The sequence below is a fragment of the Pezoporus flaviventris genome, unplaced genomic scaffold (assembly GCF_033815535.1).
Source record: "Pezoporus flaviventris isolate CSIRO_AGI_PZ_B2104156 unplaced genomic scaffold, CSIRO_AGI_Pfla_v1 ptg000009l, whole genome shotgun sequence".
Taxonomy (NCBI): domain Eukaryota; kingdom Metazoa; phylum Chordata; class Aves; order Psittaciformes; family Psittacidae; genus Pezoporus; species Pezoporus flaviventris.
In genome coordinates, this window is record NW_026892557.1 from 1,988,270 (window position 1) to 2,012,896 (window position 24,627).

Here is a 24,627-nt window from a genome sequence, read left to right on the forward strand (position 1 = left end):
CTAACATGTACTACTTCCTGGTCAGCAGTGCTCAGATGCTACACATGGCCTGGTTTGTTACAAGACTTGGCCTCTGTTACTACACACCTTGTCATTGCTAAATAGGCTTAGTTCCACTTTCAAGGCCAAGACACCAAGAACCAGCTACCATTTTAAATCCTGTGTCATGAAACCACTGCAGGGCTGACCCAGCACTGGGAGCAGGAGGCTGTCAGCACAGGAACAAGAAGGGCATTCAAGAGAATTCAAAACTGCATAAAATCGAAACTGGGAAGAAGTGTTTTTCCACACTAACAAGGAACTGGATTCGGGGGGCTTGTGGTAAGAGGATGCCACTGAGGCCAAGAATTTAGGCTTCTGGTTTTTCTCTCTAGAAGAATAGGAGGTGTAATCGGTTGTAAGGAATGACTGAGGGCCCTAAGAGTCCTTGGTTGTTGGGGGACAGCCTGGCTCAGTACTGACTGAGAGATGTGCCAGCCATTGACTGAGGGAGACCAGCTCTGCTTCTGCTATGAACAGCAGAAAGTCCTGGTTCCTTCACACTGTGGGCAAGGATGACCTGTAGCATAATGCTGAGACACCTCAGTAGTTTTCCCTCTAAAGGATACATGAAATTCCTGGGATCTGTAAAGTACCAGGAGCCCATGAGAGCCTTTTCCCAAGAGCCAGCATTACTGAAATGCAGTGGGTGAGCAGATATCCTCCCCACCTTGGCAGTTCACTGCAAATGGAGCCAAATATAGGCAGAAAGAGTCCTGCTTTCTGAAGAATAAAAAGAGGAGCAATGGAAAAGAGCAGCAGCATCCCTCTGTGAACCCACTCCTCTCCATCCCCATAGCAAGCTTCTCTGAAGGCAAGACTAGGATTAATAGGAAACATATGGGAGGAGAGTCTGTGATCCAGGGCTCCAGGATGAGCAGCTGAAGCACTAAGGAGCTACCTGGACCCCATTCAGGAGTGAGCTCAGGGATCAAACATCTCACGAATGGGGAGTGGGCTGGGTGGGGAATTTAGAAGGTACAGGCTGCAGTTTGGTGCTTCCCACCCTCCCAGGGCAACATGCCAGTCTGAGAGGAACATTCCAGTTCCAGCACAACAAAGCGTGAGAGTCACTAACATCTTCCGTGCAACATCTTTCCCTCCCTACTCAAATTTAATTGGAGCTGAACTCATATTAGTTCCATAGGGTTCCAATCCATCCAGTTTTCAAGCTCTGAAGCCTTAAGGGACTTGCATGAAGCTACATTTACAAGCAATGGACTGATACCAAAATCAAATGCCCTCAACTTTGGTGGAGCTGAAGACTGAATTAGAGGCTGGAGCTCAACCCCTCTATGGAATTTGGTGGAGGCAGATTCCCAACCTCACTGAGGACACTGCCAATGCTCTCCACTGCTTTATGGTCTGTATGTACAAATAAACCCTTCTCCTCCTTTCTGCTCCATCTTTTTTTCACCCTTTTCCCTTCTCTTTGGAATTTCCTCCCTTTGTCCATCCCAGGAACAAAGCAGCCATTATCTCAAAGCTCATCACTCCACACAAATATAATCCAGCTAAATATCTGACTTAACAGGCAGGGGACAGCTGTAGGAGACCAGCTGAAAGGGTGAAAGGTCTATCCTGGACAGCAAAGAACTGGTCTGAAGTATCCAGCATAGACCCTTAGACAGTGCAGACGAACTGTGCTGTTACAGTGTCTTACACATCAACTACGATTCTCATCTTTGACTGAAAGAGGGGAAAAATGGCCACAACCACAGTCACTGAATCAGAGCATCCCAAAGCTGGAGAGAGTTTGTGTCCACACCCAACCTTCCATTTTTTGCCTTTTCCATAAGGAGTATAAACACAAATTATGCACTCACCCACCTTTGCACTGAAGCTGCATAGGATTGCTTTGCTTTGTAGAAATGGGAGCTTGCTCCTGCACTGGTTCTCTTTGACATCCTGTTGTTATTAGCACTCTTTGGCCAAGCTTCTTTTCCCCTCGGGAGTCCAGAGGCTGTGGCAATCACTCTGCTCTGTCAGTGTCTCCTCATCTCAGGCCCTGAAAGCCACAGTAGTGACAGGATGCTGCAATGCGTGTACAAACAATGCCCCCAGTGCCATTTTCAGCTGGACATTCACATCAGTACCTCAGTTCACTGTCCTCTTGGTTGGAAAAGTACTGGAGTTTGACACAGGGCCTGCATAATGACTTGGGGGCTCAGCAAATGTCTGCCATTCCTGATCTCCCACTGACTTCCTGGAAACCTGGAAGTTTTCCAGGTGTGTTGTCTACTCAGTGTGGGATCTATTTGAAGCATGTGCTGAAGTTTAGCAAGAGGGGACACTGGTCCTTGCCAGGGTGTTAAGACAATGCAAGTGAACAAAATAGTTGCTATGCAGAAGAATTGGAGCTGTTTCCAATTTAAACCAATTATATTTACCAATAGATCACATTTCCAGTTTAAAGTTATCCTGGTGGTGGATGGATGCGTCACCTAACATGCTCTCATCACCCACCAACTGGAATTAGAGCAGGAACAAGGTGGGAAAGATTTTCAATGTGACAGTGATTTGAGTATCTTTGTTTCCTGTGTTTGTGCTTCTCTGCAGTTTAACTGCACAATATCTGCAAGAATGAAGTGAGATATGCTTCATCTCAATCTCACCTCCCTGGATTTGCACATCATTGGTTTAGTCTTTCCCTTATAAAAACAAGGAGGAAAAAACTAATTCAAATAAGGGTGGAATGCACAGAGATGAGCTCTGTTCCCAACCACTGCTAGTTTAGTAGCTACCATCAGCTACTTAGTGCTTAGTTGGTTGCCCATCCCATCACATTTACTACCTTCCACATGTGCTTTTTTTATTATCATTAGCTTTGCTTTAAACAATCTTTTCCAACCTTTCCTGTCTCTTCATTTTTGCTGTCCTCAGTCCAGAATGAAGTAACAAGCCTGTAACCAAGCATTTTCCATGCCTTACCATAGAAGTTCATTGGGTTATTCCACAACTACTTCCTTTACCTCATCCCTGACAGCCTGATTCTGCCATGAGGCCTGTGCACAGACCCCCCCGAATTTACTGAGGCTCTAACTAGAACATGAAAGCTCTGGGTGACCTCCAGACTGATCTCAGTAAACCTTTCTGTCCAACATGGCTTTAAAAAGACTTGGTCTAATAACCCAGGGTAGGATTAAGGTTTATGGAAATAAGAGCAATAATTGCTACAATTTGAACAGATTTTTTGTCCTGGGGTTGTTATTTTTACACAGTGGATGAGGATTTTCATTTAAATATGCTCTATAATGTTATAGTCTGGACACAGGAGCAATATACACATATGGATCTTGCCATACAGCAGTAAACCCTAACCCCCAGGATGGTTATTTAGGAAGGAAACAGTGCACACTTATTGTAACTCCCCATTTCAGCACAGCTTTTGGGAACCAGCACAAACTGAGGTGCCCACAGCACAAAGACATCACCTGGCTCCATGTTTCATTTCCCAGAAACCAGAATAAATGGCATGGTAATAGAAGGGGTGGGTTAGCCACTGACCACTGGCATTCTGTAGTTAGATTTATGCTGTGTCTGCACAGGGCCTGGATCTCTCCTGCTCTGCCTCTCTCCTGCATGTGGTTATGAAAAGAGCAAGAGAAGGAGAAAGGAAATTAACGCAACAGAGAACTTGAAATAAAAGTGTTTTACATCATCTCATATAAAACAACCCATAAATCCCTGCCCTCCTGCTCCACCCCTCACATGGTTTTCATTTTGCTGGCAGGCTGAATAACAGAAAAGTGGAGGGTACAAAGCACATATTCTTGGTGGGAGAGGCACCCCCCCTTCCCTATACACTTCCTACTCACACCTTGTCCCTGTGCCTACAGCACAGCATACTCCTCTGGTGAGTAATTGAAACACGGAGGAATTCAGCATCTGTCTGCCATGTGCATTGCTCCAATTCCTTTCATTCGAGGATCCCTGCCCCACTGTGAGCATCTTCAGCCACCTTTGCCCAGTGCAGGGGAAATAACAGAACTGTTGGGACTTCTCAGCCACCAGCATAAACCCCCAGGTAATAGGAACAGCAGAACACCAGCAAGGCCCCCAGGCAAACCCATCTGTCACTCCAGCAATGGCATAGAAGGTCACAACAGGAAGCCAGGAGGGCTGAGGCAGTGTCTTTCCCATGCCACCCCTGCACCCAGAGAACCTGCAGATCTTCAGAGCCATTCATGCTCCTTCAGCAGCCACTAAGGTTTTCTGAAGACAGCAACAGAGAATTTAGTTCTGTCCTAAAATTCCCTGGCTCATTTAAGTAGCTTTTCTGAACAGGATGTCTCTAATGCCTGAATATAATCTAAACATCCAAAGTGCTGTATAAATGTATTAGTTACTTTCAGTAGAGTTGGATAAACAGAAATGCTAACGCTTCAATTCCAGCATTAGGTTTGCCATTGGAAATAAACTGCAGCTCAAGAATTTGTTAGATCCACCTTCTCCATAGGGTTAGAGGTCCTCTGGAGCTCTCAGGAGTTGCCACGCTGTCTGTCATTGCTTTCCTTGCTAAGAAGAGAAATCACAGATGGCAACTAACCTACAACATCAAGCTAGGTCTCATTTCTCTCTTCCCACCTCCACCCCAAGCACTCCTCACCAGAAAGAACACCTGGTGTAGTTCCAGGAGCTGAGCAAAGACAGGGGAGTGAAAACGCCAGCCTGACTTGCACAGAAACATAGGCACACTTTTGTTTTACAAGCTCTGGTAGGGCAAGCTCCAGGAGATGCCAAGAACATTTTGTTCAGAAGCAGGGACCTGGAGCAGGTTTATTCCCAGGGTCCTGTCCCTCTCAGGGTAGGGATATACTGGCTGACAGCCGTTTTCTCCAACCAGCTGGTGAGATATGCTGTCAGTCCTGGGCTGTGTCAGACTTCAGTTCCAGCCCTTCTGGGAAGAGAGTTGGGGTTTGTTCCCATGACAGTCTGGCTTGTAGCTAACCTGGTAGTGACTGTGTGTATAGGAGAGACACCCAGACAAATACAGTTCAGAGCAAGGTTGCATGCGGGTGGAGGGAATGTACTTTAACAGTTCACTGTACAATGGCTTTTTCATTTCCACTGCTCCCAGTGCTGCTGGGCCACATTCTGGCTTTGGCAGTGGTCTCCAAACTAAACCATCTATCCACTACACTGTGTAAGCTGCCATCCTAACACCCAGCTTTTGCTGGCCTAGCAAGTTACAACCTGCTGGTGCTTCCCCTCAAAGACACTTACCCATTTGCTAACTTTAGACCTTGCCATAAATGGATCCAGCGCATGGATCTGCTGACAAAATGGGGAGTTCTCCAGGCTTCTTTTGAAATTCACTCACCTCCAAAAGTGGCCCTTCAGCTCATGCTTTGTTTTCCAACATGCTGCCCACAGCAGTCCATAAGGGAAATGTTGGCTGGACCCTAAATGCCAGCTATGATACCCTTTTATCTGATCCTGAGGATTCCACTGCAGTTCTAATCCCATTGTCAAGGCCTAGATGGTTCACAATCTAAGGGGATAAGGCAGGTAAAAGAAGGAGAATTATTCTTATTTTATGCACGTATAGAGATGCCTACAGGAGTTGGCAAGTGGCTGACTGCAGGGTGGCATCAGTGTGTGACCTTATGGTATGGTGGCTATGGTGAGAAACATACCATTGCTAATGTGTGACTCCAAGGCAAATGGCATTATTTGTTGTAGTTCACATTTCTTTGTCATTTCTGACTGAATAAAGAAAAGCAAAGGATGAGAATGAGTTAAGAGGGAAGGGGAAGCAGCATAAGAAGACCTTAAAAAAAATACATTAGTCACTGCATGCAAGGCAAACAGCAGCCTGTTGATATATCCCACCCAAAGGGGACTGAGAAAGTGACCTCATGCTGCTTGTCAATTATAATCCCATCCCTCCCATGACGACCTAATGCTACAGCTCCATCTGTCTGGAAGCAAGTCCCCACTGCACCAGGGCCAGCTTTACTACAGAGACAGAACAGCACTAGGAACTTTTAATGACTGTGTGTTATACACCCTACCCTTGTCAAAGCTTTTTCCAGTAAATGTAGGAGCAGCACACAAACAGTAAGTCCTGTGCTGTAACATGTACGTGATGCAGACTGGTCATGTGCTTAGGTACAAGTTTATGTCATGCTATACACACTGTACAAAACCCCTTAATTTGTCATGATACTGTGTTTGTGCCTAAAGACCTTGTCATAGACCTGGATCCTCAGCATGCGAGGTGCTGTGTGACCAAGATAACAGGAGGATCTCTGCCTCAGTTTTGTTCTTGCTTGTGCAAAGTGCCCCTAGGTAACACAATGCAGACAGGCAGAGCAAACTGCAGCCGCCATCCAGCAGCAGCTGATGCAGCCCGTGCATTTGGTGAACTGTGCAAGAACTGATCCCACTTCTGGGCATGGAGGGCAGAGCTGCAGGAAGCCTTGGTCCCTTTTATCCAGAAGTACAGGCACAGAAGATAAGGAAGAGAGGCTGCCCCTTTCTCCACAGACTCCTGCTCTTTTCTTCCTCTCTTCCATTTCTGAGGCATCTAAAAACCCAGGGACAGCTTCCCGCTTCCCATTCAAGCCAGGCTTTAGTCACAGCAAAGCAAGATGCAAGCCATGGCTGAGCCGTGCTCATAGCACCCAGGCTATTTCCATGCAGAACGAAGTCACACTAGGTTCCTAGCCACCATAATGGACCAACACCAGCAGAGCTGCAACCTGCCCTAGAGCTTTCTCTTTCTTTTGCTGTTAGTTTCAATGCTGAACCCATAAATTAACCTATCATTGACTAAAGTCTAGCAAAGCTCTTGTGTGCAAGGGACGCAGATTGCTGCTCAGAGTCTGTAAGGATGTGCCAAGAAGCTGTACTGCCTCGAGGATCTTTGGGAAAACAGTCTGTGTGTAAATCTTTCCCCTTGGATGCATTTCATAGAGCCATCCAAAGGCTCAAGAAAGCCACAGACAACACAGGCAGTAGCAGGTGGCTGGATACGATGATGCAGGAGCCCACCTGAAAGGACCAGGACACCACAGTGCCTCTGCCTTGGGTAGAGCTTGTCAAGAGCTCTGAGCACAGGCTGAGCTTCAGCCAATTTGGCTGCACAAGTAGCTTTTCACTGTGGATTTTATGGGGCTCCCTGGGAGCAGGGGCAGGGGCAGCCCCCCCTCTGCCCCTGATGCTAAGTTATTTTACACTTATTATCTGAAGTCAGTGTTTAGCCGTTGCCCAGGTAACAGCTCAAACATGCCTCACCTCGTGGCCTCCCTGCAGCTCCGCATGGCTGCTGGAGAGCTGGGAAGCAGACTTTGTGCCAGGCGCTGAGGAAATGAGCTCTGCAGCCTCCCCAGGACATCCCAGCATATTGGAGAGCCAATCCAAAACATCCCCAGCCAGATTCCTGGGCAGGCACCTCACCGAGCATACAGTGCCTGCCACAAAATCCACACCATCTCCCCCACCCCTCACACCCTTTGCCTTCTCCAGACACGTGCAGAGCCATGAGGCAAATGCAGCCCAGCTCACACCACTCCCGTTGGTACCTCTTCTCTACCTCTCCCGACATCTCCTCCAGCAAGTGTGTGTCCTCTGATACACACTTAAAGCCAAACACATAAGCCTGCAGTACATATTGTGTCCTGCTGAGCCACAGCCTGGGCTGAGATACAGGAACTCAACACACACAGAGCCTTTCAGTCCATGGAAGGGGTTAAGGAGCTGGAATGAGCCTGTGGCAGGCACTCAGCAATCCTGTGCTGCTAACACAGGCACCTCACTCACTGAAGTCACAAGGAGAATATAATGCACATAAAGGAGATAGTATCAAGCCTGGTGTCCCTGCTACAGCCTGTGTATCAAATGTGCTCATCTCCCAGGTCAAAACACAGTGCTGAGGCTCAACCTGCTAACAGGAAACAAAACAAACACATCTGCATGTTGCTTAGTACAGCAAGATCGAAATGAGGTGCTGCCAAAGGAGCAAATGGTGCCTTGCATGTACTTCTGCCCTAACACACAAGGAAACAAAGAGCAAATCAGGTTACAAGTACTGATGTGCAAGAGTGCAAGAGGCAAGTGCTGTGCCCCTGGTGCCACAGGTCATTGCTGGAGCAGGGGTCAGGAGACAAATCAAACAGGCAAAACAGAGCCATTTAACACTTCAGTTCCCCTGTGCCCATAAACCTGCAGAGGGCTATTTTGTTTTTCTTACCTCTGGGGCATCAGTTGCACTCCAGCTCACACTTCAGTGGTGTCTGCAAACAGACATGCATCCTGCCCAAGTATGTTGTTACAGTTCTGTTAGGTGCTTGCTGGGTGCTTTCAGCACCCCATAAACCTTTACTTTTCTTCTCCTATTCCTCCTTTCCTAACCCCAAGTCAGTAAGTGAGGGATCAGTCCCTGAGCAACTCAGAACATAATCTTTGGCACCCTTCAGACTCACTGAGAGGTTACAGGAGAGCCACACCAGATCAGGATTTGCCATCTTGCCACAGTGAGACCTGCATCATTAAGTGTGGTGGCACTTCTGCAACAGGTCATGTCTGATATGGGCCAGATCTCACATTGTATTGGCATCAAAAGGACCATCAGGTATTCCGGAGACAAGTACACAGGTGACACCTTTTGTACTGAATGGGTGGAAATCTTCCCCCAGCAGAAATAATCACTGCTTGGATGCTTGTTCCCAGTCAGGCACTGGCAAAGCAATCCTTGGGAATTCTTCAATAGTTTTAAATACCGTGAGATACCAGTGGGGTTCCAACGTATGTCTGCTTGAACAGTTACTCAATTCCTTTTACTGTCCCCCTGCTGGGAGCCTTGATACTAGGAAATGTTTAACTCCATGAATGGCAGTAGTTTTCACATTACTGAAGAGCTGAGTGATTTTTGCCAGGACAACTGCAATTGAGTTGGAGATTATTTCTTTGCTTTTTAAGACTAACTCCAGAGAAGCAGTGTGGGGAGCAAGGTACCAGTATCCCCTATAGTTTTCCATGAAAGAGATTTCTCATGTATGTCTTCATCCTCTGTTCTCCCTTGAGAGCAAGAGAAGCGTCAAGATGAGACCTCTGTAATCCTTGCAGCTCAACCCAAAAAGAGCTGGAGTTGTCAGCAAACAAAACTGATGGGGACAGAAAAAAATCAAGTCCTGAATGACCTTCCCTAGCATCATGGCAGAGACAGAATCTGCCCCTATTTCCTTTTGTTGATGGCCAAATGTTCATCCCCCATGGCTAAAGCAACTCCATCACCTTAGCCAGTGTCAGCAGCTGCTGTGCTGGGTGCCCCAAAGGGGAGAGTGATGCTCCCATTAGCCAGTCCCCAGCCACCGAGCACCCACTGGGTGGGACCCATGTCCTACCCAGAGTTCTGCATCCTGACCCCACTATTCCCAAGCCTGCCCTTTCACTGTGCCTGGCTCCCTGTGCCTCGTGCCATGGGACATTCATACTTCAGCTATGTCATCACTGACCCATTTTACTTCCTTTCTTTTTTTCATTCATCTTTGCCTTCTTGGGCTTGCTTAAAGCATCTCGTCCCACTTGGGGCTGGTTTGGATCCATGCGAGAGGCCAATGGGATGTGATGTAGCATAAAAAGAAGTGCTCCCAGAATGGCTGCACACTTGCTCTACCTTTCTAAAGTCTGTGGAAGCTTAACTGCATCCTATAAATCATCAGGGACCTCTCAGGGACTGACTGTCAGCTCTAGGCTCCCTGCTGCTGGGAGCCCTGTCTGCCTACATGCCACAGCCACATGGAGACGTTCCACATTCACAGTCAAGCCACAAAAAGTCTGTCCTGTTCCTTCAAGGAATGCTGTGTCCTTTGTGAATTAGAGAGGAGCAATGATGTATAGCAGTGAGCCAGCTATGGAGTCAAGCAGGCTTCAGCATGCTGCTTCCTAAGGTTATGGTCCAGAAAGATTTCAGTTTTGGCACAAAATATTTGTACAGCCAGTGCTCTGATGTGAGATGTGATCCTCTGTTCTGTCATTAATCCATCACATAACAGCCCCACAATGTGCCAAAGGTGCTCTTAGCCTCAAACAAAACCCAGAAGTGGGAAGGAGTTCATGTAGCCTCCCTGACATAGATACACATTGGCCTTAAGTGGTTCACTGTCCTTAGTCAAAATATGTATTATCACTCAAATGTTGCATGAGGAAAACACATCAGCTTTGCCTGTGACTCTGCATTTACCAGCAGAGATTCCTGATGCAGCTGTATCAGCACAGCTTGAACAGACAACTAATGCTTGTTTGTTCTTCCTTTCCAACTCAGTCTTGCAGCAATTCATCCCTTCCCCAGTACCTCAGTCTGTGTCGCCAGCCCAAACCCAGCCTCAGCTTGGATCTACCCAGAAGTGAAGGTGAGTCTGTGATGTTTTGGGCCTCTTGCACTCAATGGTGCATTGAAGCACATCAGGAAAGGATAAGGTGAGGTATTTCCTTTGGGCTGGGTGCCCAGTAGCTTTGGAGCAGGGGAGGAAGAGAGTTTCCAAGGCCCCTTCAGAAAGCAGGGCTAGTGCTACTCTGGCATGGCAGGAGGAGAAGTCTCTTGCCAAGTCGTCTCTGGACCCATGATCAAACACATTGGGGCACCCCCTTTGTGCTAATAGATGAAACTGCTCCTCTCATGAACTTGGGTACCCAGTGCCAAGTTTAGATACAGTCTAGACTCAGTAGCATATTTATAGCCTTGGCACATGACGTGGCAGGCAGTGGGGTATAAACAACATTCAAACACCATGAGGCGCAAAGCTATTTATACATCCAAGTGCTGAATGTAGGGTACCACAGCCCCAGGGGCAGGAGCCACAGCTTCCTGGGGATGGGAAGAAGCTGCCCTATCAGTGGGAGTGGGGGTTCTGAGAATGGGACATGACAGGAGTTAAGATCACTATCTAATCTTCTGCAAGACACTAAACTGACCACACTTCTTCAGGAATAAATGTCGTTTTACCTGTTGCCACAAGAGCTGAAAAGAGTGAGGAGCTGACTCAGCCATTGCCCGAGATGCAAGCAAATGTCCATTCACTCACAACAGCAAAAATGTCCATATTCAGCAGCTAGTATTCATGATGAAACTCTCCTGCCAGTTTAACACTGTCCAGTGAACTGAGTGGCAGCAACTCTCTCACAAGTCTAAGAACTATCTAATTCATGGCAGTAACAGGAGTCAGCATCTGTGCTGCATCTTGAACACAAGAGCACATGAGTACTGTGAGCCTGCAGGCTGCTCAGGCTGGGAGGGAGTAAGGCATTACATACATGTATGTAATATATATAGTATAACAATATACAATCTCAGCAGCTCCTTGCAATTCAGTTTCTCACAACATAGATGCAGTCCACTGTCAAGCAAGGCTTGGGCAACATTGTCCTGAGCTGACAATATCAGCTAAAGATCTAGTTGAGGAAATAGAGGAGTATCCTGGGTTCAGCTGGGTTCTGATTTGTTCCAGAATCTTAGCCAGGTTGTGGATAAAATTGATCTAGCAGAGGATTAATATTTATGGACCTCTTCGAGCTCTTGAGCTGAAAGAGGATGGAAGCACCATGTGTTTTTATTTGCCCAGGAGGCAGAGCTTTCAGTCAGTTCTCTGCTTCCTTGTGCAAACTGCACCCTTAGAGTAGGCTCACAAGATGGTTTTGATTCTGTCTTGCTGTCGATACAGGAATCAGAGGTTTTCAACTGCTTTAGCTGCACTACACAGTGTTCTGGTATGTTATTATAGTGTGGCTAAGTCATGTCTGGTGGCTGTTAATGTCCCAAGCCTCTTAGAAGATGGACACCCCGTGAGACAGGTTGGCTGAGACAGCCAGGCAAAGTGACAACATCAGTCAATGATGACAGGGTGAAGGAAGTCTCCTTGTCAAATCTACCTTCAGGCCTGCAGGGAAAGGAGTGTCACATCAAGAGCTGGACATGACTGCTCTTCCCTCTTCTTTCTTCATCGTGCTACAGAGGGTTTTAGGTTACTGACTCTAGGTGGGGAGAACCGGTTCTGCAGGTGATAGAGGGGGAGGAGAAGGGGAAGAGTAAGGCTGGATTTGTGTGACAGTGAATACCCACCTGTGTCCTTTCTGTGACTTACATGTCATGAAACACCTCAACCTTCCACCGGAAAGAAACTTTTACAGACATAATTGGCTTTAATGATAGCTTGCACCAACACACTTTCTCCTGAGAATCCCACGCACCAGGCAAACATCTGTCCTACAGACCTCTGCCCTGAGCACAGAGCTGTCACTCTCACTCAGAGATGGATTATCCAAGCAGAAAGCATACTAACCAAATGTTAGCTCATTACAGAGGTCAGAGAACGTTCAAAGAGTCGAATCCTTCAGTGCTTTCACTAGGAAGATATCCCTTCTCCCTAGCAGGTTTTTGAGGAGGCTCTTCTAATCTGCGAGATTAGCCTTACTCTGCCATGAGCGTTAGCCCCAAATCTGCTCTGTGCCACACTTAAACTGTGGGGCAAACATCTCCCACTTAGAGGTATAGTTTTGTGTGTCAACTTTGCAAGGGATTGCATGGATGCCAGGGAGCTCTGCTTTCAAGTACCTGATGCCTTCTCTGTAGAGTGAAGGGGGATGTCAGCAGAGACTGGTTTCTGCAGCATCTAGTCTTTGGAGGGAGAAGGGCAGACAATACAGTCCAGAGACCTGCAGATCTCAGGATCTTTCTGGTGGAAGGCCTCATTTATCAGTCATGAGTGCCATGAATGACAGAATGGTCTCTGCCCTTTCATGCCCATCTGACCCATGAGAAATTACATCAACCCATGCACTTGGACTGGATTTAGAGAAAAAAGTGGGCAGTGCAGTGACCAAATGCCCATCTCCGTGGGCCAAATACCTCCTCTGGCAGCCATAAATACAGCTGTGAGGGAGAAGTGTTCGTGTGAGAGTGCTGAATCATCTCATCCCAAAACAAGCCTTTGAGAGGTCACCCAGTTCTCCTGCACAAAGTGGGTAACAACTACATCAGCATCCTTCCTGGCAGCTTGTGCACTGCATCCTCCCAGCTGCAAAGAGCCAAAGATTCTCCCTTCTGTTGAAAAAGTGCTTGCACCCTTCTCAGGCTACTGCTGAGCACATGGGTCAAACATCTGAGTGCCCCACATTGCTCCACAAGCTACAACCCGTCTGCATTTTGACACATAATGGTGAGAAAGTGCTGTCCCCCTTATCCAAGGTTTCCAGCATGGCATTAACCAAAGTATTGAGACTTTCTGGGTATGAAAAATAAGAAAGAGGAAAGTGTGAGAGAGGGGGAGAAATTATCGATAAAGATCAACCTGACTCATGCCTCATCCTCTTCCTCCCCCTTTTTTACCCTTCTCAAGCAGCTGTAGGGCATTACTTGGTTTGTACTGGGCTGAGAGGATGCTGCCAGGTCAGCAGGATATGTTGTCCATTTAGAGATTATTTAGTCTAGAGCCTCTCAAAGGAAATATCCATTTGCACATGAAAAATCTCTAGAATTCCATTTGCTCTCTCCAGGCTCTGGGTATCTCTGCAATCTCCAAAATGCAATTGCTGCTTCCTCCATCCTCTGCTGGCTCTGGACTTCAGCTGCTCTGAGCTCACAGTGAGTTTTTGCCTGCACCAGACACGTTAAATAGTAGGTGGAAAGTTTTTCCTTATCCCAAACACATTTCTTCCCAGATAACTTGCTGCAAACTGGTTGAAAAGGGAAATTGTCAAGCTTCTTTGGAAACTTCACTGCTCTGCTAAGGGATCTTCACCCATATAGGTGTAAGTAGCTAACAGGAAAGTAGTACTTATATGGAGTTTTCAGGTCTGTGAGTACATTCCACTTGTTTCACAGCCAGGGACTTCCAGGACATTGTACTAATTACATTGATCTCATGGTTAGAGGAGAGCCTCAGGTGTAAGATGTAGCTCAGGAACAAGGAGGAACATTGTGTTTATGGTATGTAAAACTGCTATGCAGTGCAGCACAACTTTAGCATCAGGAAAAGATAACTAGGGAATACTTAGGATAGGGAAGGATGGAAGTGATACAAAGAAACTAGATCCAACACACTTTCTGTTGTTAAAGATTCCTAAGAAATCCATATATGCATGCAAGACAGCACTAATTCTGCTTTAAAGAGCTCCCTTTTGTCTCCTACCATTTTTCTAGGAATTTTACATCCAAGCTTTGTACAGTTCTCGTTTTCAGCTAGTAAAATACACTATAAGGCAAGAACGCCCTTCTGCACTATGGACAATCTATTTAGCCAGTTCTTGTGAACTTCAAAACACATATGGTCATGACATAAGAGGTCAGCAGTGTCCCAGCAAGACACTTGCTGACAACCTTTCACCTCATGTGCTCCCAGCCTAATTAGGGAGGGCTTCCCAAAAGGGGCAGTATCTTGGCTCTGTGTGCTTTGGTGAAGAGCTGTGACAGCTTGTATTTAATTCCTTTGATCTACACAGTGTGTGGGTAGCACAAGGGTCCTTTCTCTCATTCTGAACACATGTATACTGCTGGAGCATGGCCTCACTCAGAGAACAATGGGGTTCTTGGCAACTCACTTATTCCTGTTGCAAAAACACCACCTCTGACTTGATTCCTCCCCCTGCCTGGTGCAGGGACACCGACCGTGGCCTCGTGATAAAGGAATCGTTGCAGGGGTGTTATAAATAGCTATCAGACAGGGGTCACTAATTCTGCCTTACTCACAGCAAACATGTCAGCCAAAGTTCTTTTATTAGGAAGCTGCGTTTCCTACCCTTGTCTGTCTCACTCTTCCCTCCCTTTCTAGAGGTGTCAGCACCGTTATTAACTCCTATCTCTCTGAGGTTTTTCCCTCTTCTGTTCCTGTTCCCTTTCATTTCTGCAGTGTGGCAGGGACAGAGACATACAGACATTCACTTTAATGGTGACACTGTTCATGGGGATCCTCTTCTGTTCTGCCACCATGGTTTGGAAAGTGCGTTCTGACAAAGAATAGGGAGATGCCAAACCAATGCTGCCCTTATGATGATAATTAGTGTCATTTAAGCACTGTGTTCAGTAAAGAAGCTATAGTCAGGTCATACTAGTGAGTCAGTGTAGAGAGAAGTGAATAAGGGATGGAAAGTTTCAACACTGAGGTACTCGGGACAAACTCCCCAAGCCTGCGGAAAAAAACGTAGCAGAGGACTCAGTGAATCCACTGAGGAAAGGGCAGTGCTGCATATGTTGAGTAGTCCCTGGTCACAGCCTATGGGAACCTCAGCTAGGAAGCCAAACTGGAGATCAGGCCATTTACAGGGATCAAAGGCTGGAAGGGTAACAATGCTGGTCCCAAAGACACAGCTGAGATTACAGAGAAATTAACATTACACAGTTCTGTTTTCTAGAGATCATGGTGCATGTAAAAGGGAGTACAAGGTTCTGTTTTCCTCTGAGGTATCTATACCAGCTATTCTCAGAAGTTAGTGAGCAGAAGACTCAATTACACAAGTTCCTAATATAGCAAGTTATATGATCATAGGCTATTTTTTTAAGTTTTGACTCACCCATGTGTACACTTCTCATGGTAAAGGTCTTTACTCTGTGGAAACTCTTCCTACCAGAGCTCGAACTGATTCAAGGGAACATTTATTTTGGGAGACTGTCCTTTAGAAAGAAAAAAAAACCCATCAAACTCCAGCTCTCTTCACGTTTATTCATGTCTTGAGCAAACTGCTTCCTGTGCAGACAGAGCAGCATAAAAACTGGGTAACACCCAAACGCAGCAGCACTGTGTCTCTGTGAAGAGAGCTCTGGGCTGCAATTCAAGAGGCTGTGGCTTGATTCCTAGCTACACTGGCCTTTTGACTGCCATTCAATGAGTCAATTCATTGATCCGTGCCTCAGTTTCCCTACTATGGTAACAGCAACGATACAGACATGCTTGGGGGTCTGCTCCTGAACACTCCTCAGTAACTGTTAAAAACTGCTTATACCAGGCTAGCCTAATTCAGCCTCAGCATGATCCCTGTTCCTAATGTGTTTACTAGGTTGCATTCTTTCTACAGGATCCTGTACTTCAAAAAGCATACTAATAAGTAAACAAACCACAGCTCCATCAGCCAGGAAGAAGAAGCAAAATAGTGCAGACGAAGACTCGCTTGGCTAGTTGACATGGTGACATCCTGCCCAGGCAGAGTCCTAACTGCCCAAGAAGCATCTTGTGAACAGAGCTGGTTTTGTGTCCTTAGGGAAGGGTGTGTTCAATTTGAGGAGCACAAGAAGATGGAAACTGCAGACATTAACTCCTTTGGCTGAGGAGAGAAAGGCTATGTAAAAATGACCCTAACAAGGTCACATCAGGAGTAAGCCCTCCCTTTCTCAATGACAACCTCATGAAGGCCCAGCAGAGGTTGGGCTGCCCCCAGCATGTCTCCTCTGTGTGGTTTCAAGTCCTGTCTGCCTCCTGGTCATATTGAGCAGAAATGAAAGCCAACAGAGAGAGGGAAGAGGGAAAAGGGAAAAAAGAGAACAACCTAAACCCAAATCTTTTTAAAGGAAGTCAAAGGCCAGATGCTCCTGGTTTCCTGTCCACCACTGCCACAGTAGCTGTAGCCTGTGGTTGTGGTTAGTCTGTCTAGAGCTTGCATGTGAGAGACTGAAACTGTGTTTACTGGAAACTGCCCCAGCTCTGTGGCTGATGAGCTGCAGCAATACCTGACAGTGGCCTTGCAAAACCCTCCTCTCAAATGGGAGGGTTTGTTTCTGCTGGGCTCATGTTGCTCATATTCTCCATCAAAATAAAAGGTACATAAGCATGACTTCATTAAAAAAAAGTGCACTTTGGACTAGTTTTAAAAGGAATGTGGGAGAAAATGGTTAATGGCTTTCTGCATGAAGTAAAGAAGTTGCTGTATTGCCTCTGAGGCTTTGATATTGTAACTCCTTCTGTGATAAGGTCATTCTATGCTTTATGCAAGAACGAAGATTGACCCTGAAATCAAAATAGACATTTTTCAGCAAGTACTGACAGAGTATCTGTTCTAATTACAGTTAATTCAATCAACCATTTTCTGCTTGTGAATTACAAGAAACTCTTCCTTGACAGCAGTGGGTGTTTGAATGGAGTCCGTTAAAAGGTACTATTCAAGTATGGCAAGAAGAAGAATCAAATCCAGTCTGATTTTGATAAGTAGAGTAGGAGGCATAAATGGAGCAGTAGAAAAGTCATGCTTTTTAAGCACCATATACTGCTCTTCCTAATTCTACTAAGGGAGCATAGGCCAAATCAGACCAACAAAGTGTGTTTATGTGTAGGATCTGCACAACCCTTTTGTTCTTGCTATACAATTTCTAAGTCTAAGTTCAGTTTGGACATGGCAGATGAGCCTGTTACAAGGTGATAAAGTACCCGGTGGAATCAGGATAAAATATTTCTAACTGGCAAGCAAAGTGAGAACACTGATTACAGGATTGTTTTAATTACTACATGGATGCTCAGTGGGTTTAGAGGATCCATCTGGGTCTTGCAGTAGGGAGTAAAATGAGAGAGTAGCAGTCCGGATACCTGCACTTCTGGTCTGAGCACTCCCTCTCTGGTTAGCTTAGAGCATAGGGAATATTTACATGCTAGACTTGCAGGATGCCATGAAATGAGAAGAAAGCAGTGCACATCTCTATCTGCATTTGTACTGATCAACCAGCACATCCCACCCTGACAGTAAGTTACGGGAAGCCCTCCTGCACAATCCAGCAAATGCCCGGAATGGCACCAGTGCTATTTGCTGGTACCCACTGTGGGTGCCAGCACTGTGTGATAGCTGTGGATGTTAGGTGTCTGCCAGCTCTGCTATCTGGCCAGCACAGCAGTCTTTGCTAGAGAACACTAGCACAGAATGGTGGTAATAGCAAGCTTCATGTTGCTCCCTTTGGATCTTTACTCTGAGGAATTGGGAGGATTTGAAGACATTATACAGCAGAAAGAAAGGTGCTTTTTGGGCTCTCCCTTTGTGGGTGGCCAGTGGCTTTTACACAGAAGTGATATTCCCCTCTCCCCCCAAATGAAGTATTTCTGATGTGAATGAAACTGAAATAAATCCCTGCACACTGGACAGCATTCTCTTTTCTGTCTTGTTTCACTGTACACAAGCATTCTCACTCGCTTTTGTGAATGCAGGTGAATGAAAGAAGTACGTTTCAGTGAAAGAGAATACAAGTGCACATGTTTTGCTGTAGCACAGAGCAATGAGGAGGTATTTCTTTAAACAGTTGGGAAGCTTTCTGTTGGCACAATGTCCTGTGCTAGGGAGCACTCCAGGAATTAGCAGGATGGACACAGTCAGGCATTAAATGTTAGGGGATATTTAGTAAACACCATTGTATGAAATCATGTTTCTTCACATTGCTTCTCTGTAACTGGCTGCATATGAACCAAACAAAAAGAAATACAAATTGTCTTTACTCCAGAAAAGAAACTGTAAGCAGGCAGAGCATGGAAAGCAAAGCAGAGCAGCTGCCTGGCATATTTTGGCCACTACTGAATAGGTGGAGTGTCTAAGGTGGGCCAGCACATATACACATTGCTAACAACTGCTCCCAGGTCTCCTGAGATCGGAGCACAGTCAGTAATCCAGAACAGCTTGGAGAGGCTGGACAAGTCTGCAGGAAAGTGGAACTAGAAGCAAGACGCAAACAATTTACCTAAAACATTTACAAGGCCTTGATAAACCAGATTAGTTCTTCCCCTGCATGTAGAAAACTGTGGTTTTTTTTCCTGCTTGACCTATACAGAGGGCAGCAGTTTTCTGCTTGAGATACACAGCAGTAACAGTGAAAATACATGCAATGCCTGAGGGTAAAGAGCACTGTAGCAGTATTTGTGCAGATTCGGGCCTCAGGGACCTCAAGGCCATTCCTTCCCTTCCTCACACAGGGCACTCTCTCTGTGTCTTTTCTCTAATTGTGGTGTAATCCTGATTAGTCACAGCCTGTTCTTGCTGCTGCACAAAGCCATGTGGGCAGCACCGCTCGCGCAAGCCTGTCTGCCGCAGGTCTCTGAAGCGCAGCCAGAGCAGGAGGACTGAACCGCTGCACTGTCTGGCCCTCTCTCTGTCAGGAAGCTGCACTGTTCACAGCACAGACAGAAGCCTCCGAGGTGGCTGCAGGAGGATGTCATCCTCTCCACATGTGGTGGAAAAGGAGGGGGGCAGAAGAGGGGGGCAGAGCAGGTGACCTGCGTGGGGAGGAAGAGTGTAAAGAGAGATAAAGAGGCAAGAAAGAGCAAAACCAAAGGGAGAGAGCAGCAAGCAAAGTGAATCCAGCCGTTAGTATAAATCACTTCAAAAACATTGAGATGATCCAGTCTGAGGGACTGGATCAATTCCATCTGTGGTATCAATACATTGATGTCAGCAGACAGACATACCATGCAGTTGGATTTGATCATTTCAATGGGGCAAACTTTGTTCCCTTCAGAAACAGGAAGCCTTAGAATGTCTTGTCTAGAAGATCCGATTCATAGTTCCTAGAATAATTCACAGCACAAACCCTGGATTATCTCCAGAAAACCACTGTCCCAGGAAGGGAGGAAGGAAGAAATGGGTGGTGGATGCCTGTTCACTGTGAATTCAGTCGGATGCACATCTAGATAGACATCGCGCTCTGAACCCAGAGCTAGATGACTTCCTATACATGAAACACTTGTGCTCCTCTGACATTTCTAGGGTCCCCTCTGCTCTTAAAAGCGTCCCTTCTGCATCAATGTAGAACACCAGCTGCCAAGACAACACACCTTCACTGAGATTCCTGCACATTCAGCTTGCTTCCAGCAGCACTCACATATCCTCTTGCTGTGGACTTATGATGTATCTTCTGCCAGTTTGTCTGTGTGACCTTAAGAAGGTGACTTGCTAATTAAACACAACATTTTCAGACTATGAACTCTACTTAACCAGCATGAACTATTCTGCTTTCAAGTGGTTTTGGCTGCAATTCTCGATAATTAGGGGGATTTTCCATGCTTGTTCTTCTCTTTTTAAAGGAAAGCTGATTTTTCTGTCTCTGATGCTTAGCTTGGGTGGCATTTGGCCATTAGCTATGTGCAGGAATCATGTGTACATCCAGTGATCTAAACCTGGCTGAAAGGAGCAAGGAGCAAACACAGGGGTTTGAACTCTGCTGATTCTCCCCATCATTCAGCTGGTGATTTATTCATACCAGGAAGGAGCCAGTTACACTTCTGTAATCACCAGGAAGGAACCGACAGCTTTATACCAGTGTGAATGAGAGCAGCATTCCATTCAAAATCTCCCCGAGATTTTGTGCCTTGGGTCACAGTCCTCTAACATGTTGAATCATGCATCCTTATGGTCACAAGCAAAGCAGGCAAATTCTTTGGGGTCTGTGCCTTTTGCAAACTTCCTGCTCTGGCTGACTTGTGACCTGATTTGTCTCACACATAGAAAACTGGCTGCACAGGGAAAACAATTAATCACAGACCTTTCCTCTGGTAGCAGCAAATAAATCCTGGCCAACTCCATGCCACTGGGAAGCAAAGGAGCCACTGGATGCAAGTAGCATTGTCACTTTTCTCTGCCATCTGTCTGGGGTAGAGTTGACATCCTAATATTGAGGACATGTACAGATAATGTTTTGCCTGGCCCGAAATCGGTTGGGGAGCCACAGACAGGCCTCCTCACCTTCATGTCCTTTGTATCCAGGACTAAAATGGGCATCTCTGAACCACGTGTATTTATGTAGACGTTGATATGATGCAGTTTGGCCTCAAGTTTACCAATGATGAAACATAGCTGTCATTACAATCAGCCATCACCACAATCAGTCAAGTCCTCCCCACCCTTGCCTCGATGTGCACGTTGTGAATAACATCCCCACTATGACTAAAAGCTTGGTGCTAACCTTGGCAGAATAGAAACAAGCACTCAGAAGATTCAGATAACAACTGGTGCAAATCCCAGCCTGAGCTGGATAAGACTGAGCTGAGCCAGATGTTTTCATCTCAGATCAGACTTTCTTTCCATGAGCAGCCTGTTTCCACTTACAGCAAGACAGGGACAATGCAAAGTTTCCCTCTCTGAAGGGCAGGAAGGCACAAAGCTTATTTGTGTTTTCTTCCTGCTCCATAAAGAATGCCACACAGATCTCTAGCCAGCATCTTTCTTTGACAGTGGTAAGCAACAGATGCTTAAGGAAATAATGCAAGGTAGACTACAAGCATGCTGTGAGCCTTCTTCTGGTTTACTCCCTTGCGTCCATCAATGCCAGGTTTCAGGCTTGTGACAGAAGCCTTTTCACTATTCTGATTCTTCACAAATGTCTGCCCGTGAGGCCCAACATGCCAGGTGGAAGAAAAGGAATCAGATTTCCATGGATTTGTTTTCCAGCTTTACTACGGGCTCCCTGTGGGACCTTTTGCATCTCAGTTTCCCCAGATATATAAATGGAGGTGGTAATTCTTCCTCTACCCTTTATTATGTGCAAGAGGTCTTAGGATAGAAGGTACAATATGCACAAAGCACTGAGAACATAGATTCCTATTATGGGCTTCAGTGATGCTGAGCAACTCTAAGTCTCTGTAGCTTCACGGCATGCAATGTGCGCAGCACCTTTGAAAATCAAATCAGAAGTATGTTACACCACTGACTGCATCTGACAGGAGACAGGGAGCCAGAAGACTTAACAGCCAAGTGATGGGTGTGTATTAGCCTAAAGGTCAAATTGATTCTCAATCTGTAACAAGCAGCAAGCAAGCAATTCTCTGTATTTACAAAGACCAGCCATGTATTACAGGTAGTTCTTAGGAACTGAACTCAGAAGGCAACTTTTCCCAGTAAAGACTACCACAATAAGCATCTCTGCCCTTGACCAGATGCCATTTCAATAGAACTTGCAGAAACTTAATGGCTTAGGAACCTTTTCCTCTCCATTAGGCTCATTTGCAATAGGCCAATAATTGTACGTGCAGACAGTCAAAGGGCCTAAATCCAGGCTAAAACAAGTCAAGTGGTAAAAGCTGTGAAAATTACCCTCTCTGTAATCAAACCAATTCATCAGTTCTGGGTCACACATTGTCTTTTGAGGGACACTCACCTTTCCTGTCTGATGCTATCAACAATTCATTCATAACCATGACTTGTGCCCTGTTTCTGCATCACTAACTGTCTGGAGCCAGTGCCATATCTCAGCACTGCACCTTTAAGCACAAATCACTCTCTGGTCCATGCCTCAGGCTTTCTGCTTCCTTCTGCCGTGACTCATGATCTCAATCTTATGCAGAACTGTGAGTGGCAGCTCATAGAATAGCCCAAAAGCATTCCATGGAGAGGAGATTGCACTGCAGTTGCATTTGCTTTGCTGGGATTTTTTTCCCCTCTGTGTTTTACAGAACAGTGAAGAAGCTGGGAGTTATTGGTGGTGTGAAGCTCTGTGAATTGAGAGGAATGGCAGGGAAGATTCTTACTCAAAAGTCCTCAAAATCTTTCAGTATGTGGTTTGGATTATGACCCAAAGGCCTCCAAAGCCCATGCAAACACTCACTGTTCTTTCAGTTTTCTTTGGATTGAACTTCAGGTGAGCTGAAAAGATTGTGCAGGTGGTTATTTCCAAAGCCGGGGGAACAATTCAATACTGTCCTTACACAGAATGGCTCTACCAGAAGTGGTGCTAAATGCAGGACTATGCCAATATTTAATTCTGCTGCATGAGCCTAACAAGCAGAAAATAAGAGAAAAAAGGCAGTATAAGGAAAGTGATGTGAAATATGAAGGTAGCAGAGGGCTGTTATGATGCTCTGATGTAGATCTAAAGTTGTCTCTCTCTGGCAGGAGCACTTACAAGTTCTTTTCCAACAAAAAAAGAGAATCATGTAGTTCAATGAATAGCTTTTCCCTGGACTGATTGGGAACATAGAAAAGGTGACAGGATATTATTTCTGTTATCACACTTGCAAAGCCACCAGACTGACTGGCAGGAAGAACTGCGGTCGGAGTGTAAAAGGGGGGAAGGCAAGAACAGAATCAACCTGAACAAGTTAAAATACCAAGAAGGGAAGTCAATCCAGGTCAGGGTGGAATTGAGACACTGTATGTGCCCAAGCAAATCTTCTGGCTTCCCCACACCTCAGTTTCCCCAGCTGTGAAATAGAGATGACAACCCTTCCCTCCTACACAGGGGCATTGTGAGGCTGAACTCATTAGTGTTTGCCAAGCTGCTTAGAAATCCTCTGACGGAAGTTGCTGCACAGCATGAGCACAAAGTTGTTGTTCTGGGAGTTGGTTTGGGTTGGTTTTTCTCCTTTTTTTGAAACACTAAAGAGATGAGCAACTGAAAGAGTAACCAGCATAGTTCACAGCCTCTTTAGAAATGCCTGGTGTAATCCTAGCCAGCAAGGGAAAAGGGTTTGCAAGGGAGATGAGAAGCATGCTGATGCCAAATCCAGTCAGAGAACTCTGGCACGAGGAAGATGAAAGCCTCCATCCTCTCTGACACTTGCCTGGTGAGGAGGAAAAAGACAAAACAAAAGAAGAAAGGGGAAAAAAAAGAAAAAAGGGAAAAGAGAGAAGGAATAAAAAGAAGATGGGACAGAGGGGGAAAATGAGAAAGAAAGAGGGAGGGAACAGCAATCCAACGTGGTTGGAATAACTCTGCTCACTGTAGCCTGTCCAACAACAGCCCTGGCGGATCATAAAACAGCCTCTCACATCCATGTGGTTTTTGCTGCTAGGAGACAAGGTACAAAACACACAACCTCATGCCGGGCTCCATAAAACCTTATATTCCCCCTCAGACCCAGAGATCATCTGAAGAATTTGCATCACCTAATTAGAAGCAAGCCAAGTTTTAAAAGTAAACTAGAAAAAAAACCTTTCCCTTCTTTGTCCCCTTTTTGTGATTTCAGCGACCATGAAATGTAAAAAGTACCTTCCTGACCTCTTCCCAGGAGGGTTTCCACGCAGAGGCTTTGCTGGCAGGTGTTTACCAAGCCCATTTGAAGGCTAGTCACTTCCTTTTAGTGGTGCCCAGGGCCAGGTGTACCCCATTCTCCTGCTTCCATGGTGAGTGTTGCTAGCAGACAGCTCCTGAGAAGCACAAGGAGACCTCGGCTGCTGTTGGCATTTGGAGGGTTGGTTTTCTGCACACAGAATGAGAAGCCAGTTTCTGCTGTTACAGACAGTGATGAGTTTTCTCCTTTACTTTCATCCTTTTGATTTTCCTCTTTTACTTTCATTCTTTTTATATCTTTATATTCTTTTATTTTAGCTCTAAATCAGGATAAAGCATTCCTTGGCACAGGTGTTTAGCGTTGTCTCTTCACAACAAAAACCTTCACTATTTACTGAAGGAACTTTACTATAATGTATTTCCTTTGTGTGTGAATGCACAATATTTGATACTACATGCAGCTTTACCTACACATGCTCCCACTAACCCTGTCTAGAGCTTCCCATGACTGCAGGCCATGGCAGCAAGTGACTGGCTGAGATAACCACGGTTTGGCCAACACACACCGAAGAGTGGAGCCTGGCTCATGGCTGCCCTCTGCTCTCCCGTGCAGCACCTGATGGCTGGCCAGTGCCACGGGGAGCCACTCCAAGCAGTGTCCTGTCAGCTGCGAAGAGTGAGAGCAG

The 24,627-nt window shown here is 46.0% G+C and overlaps 1 long non-coding RNA gene across 1 annotated transcript; it reads right to left on the reverse strand.

Moving 5' to 3' along the window:
- Positions 1-2,861: 2,861 nt before the first annotated feature.
- LOC133267689 (uncharacterized) lies at positions 2,862-24,392 on the reverse strand. The gene is made up of 3 exons (XR_009742833.1): positions 23,921-24,392; positions 5,679-5,744; positions 2,862-4,557 (listed from the first exon to the last, which is right to left on the reverse strand). It is a non-coding gene; the product is annotated as an uncharacterized LOC133267689 (long non-coding RNA).
- Positions 24,393-24,627: the final 235 nt, after the last annotated feature.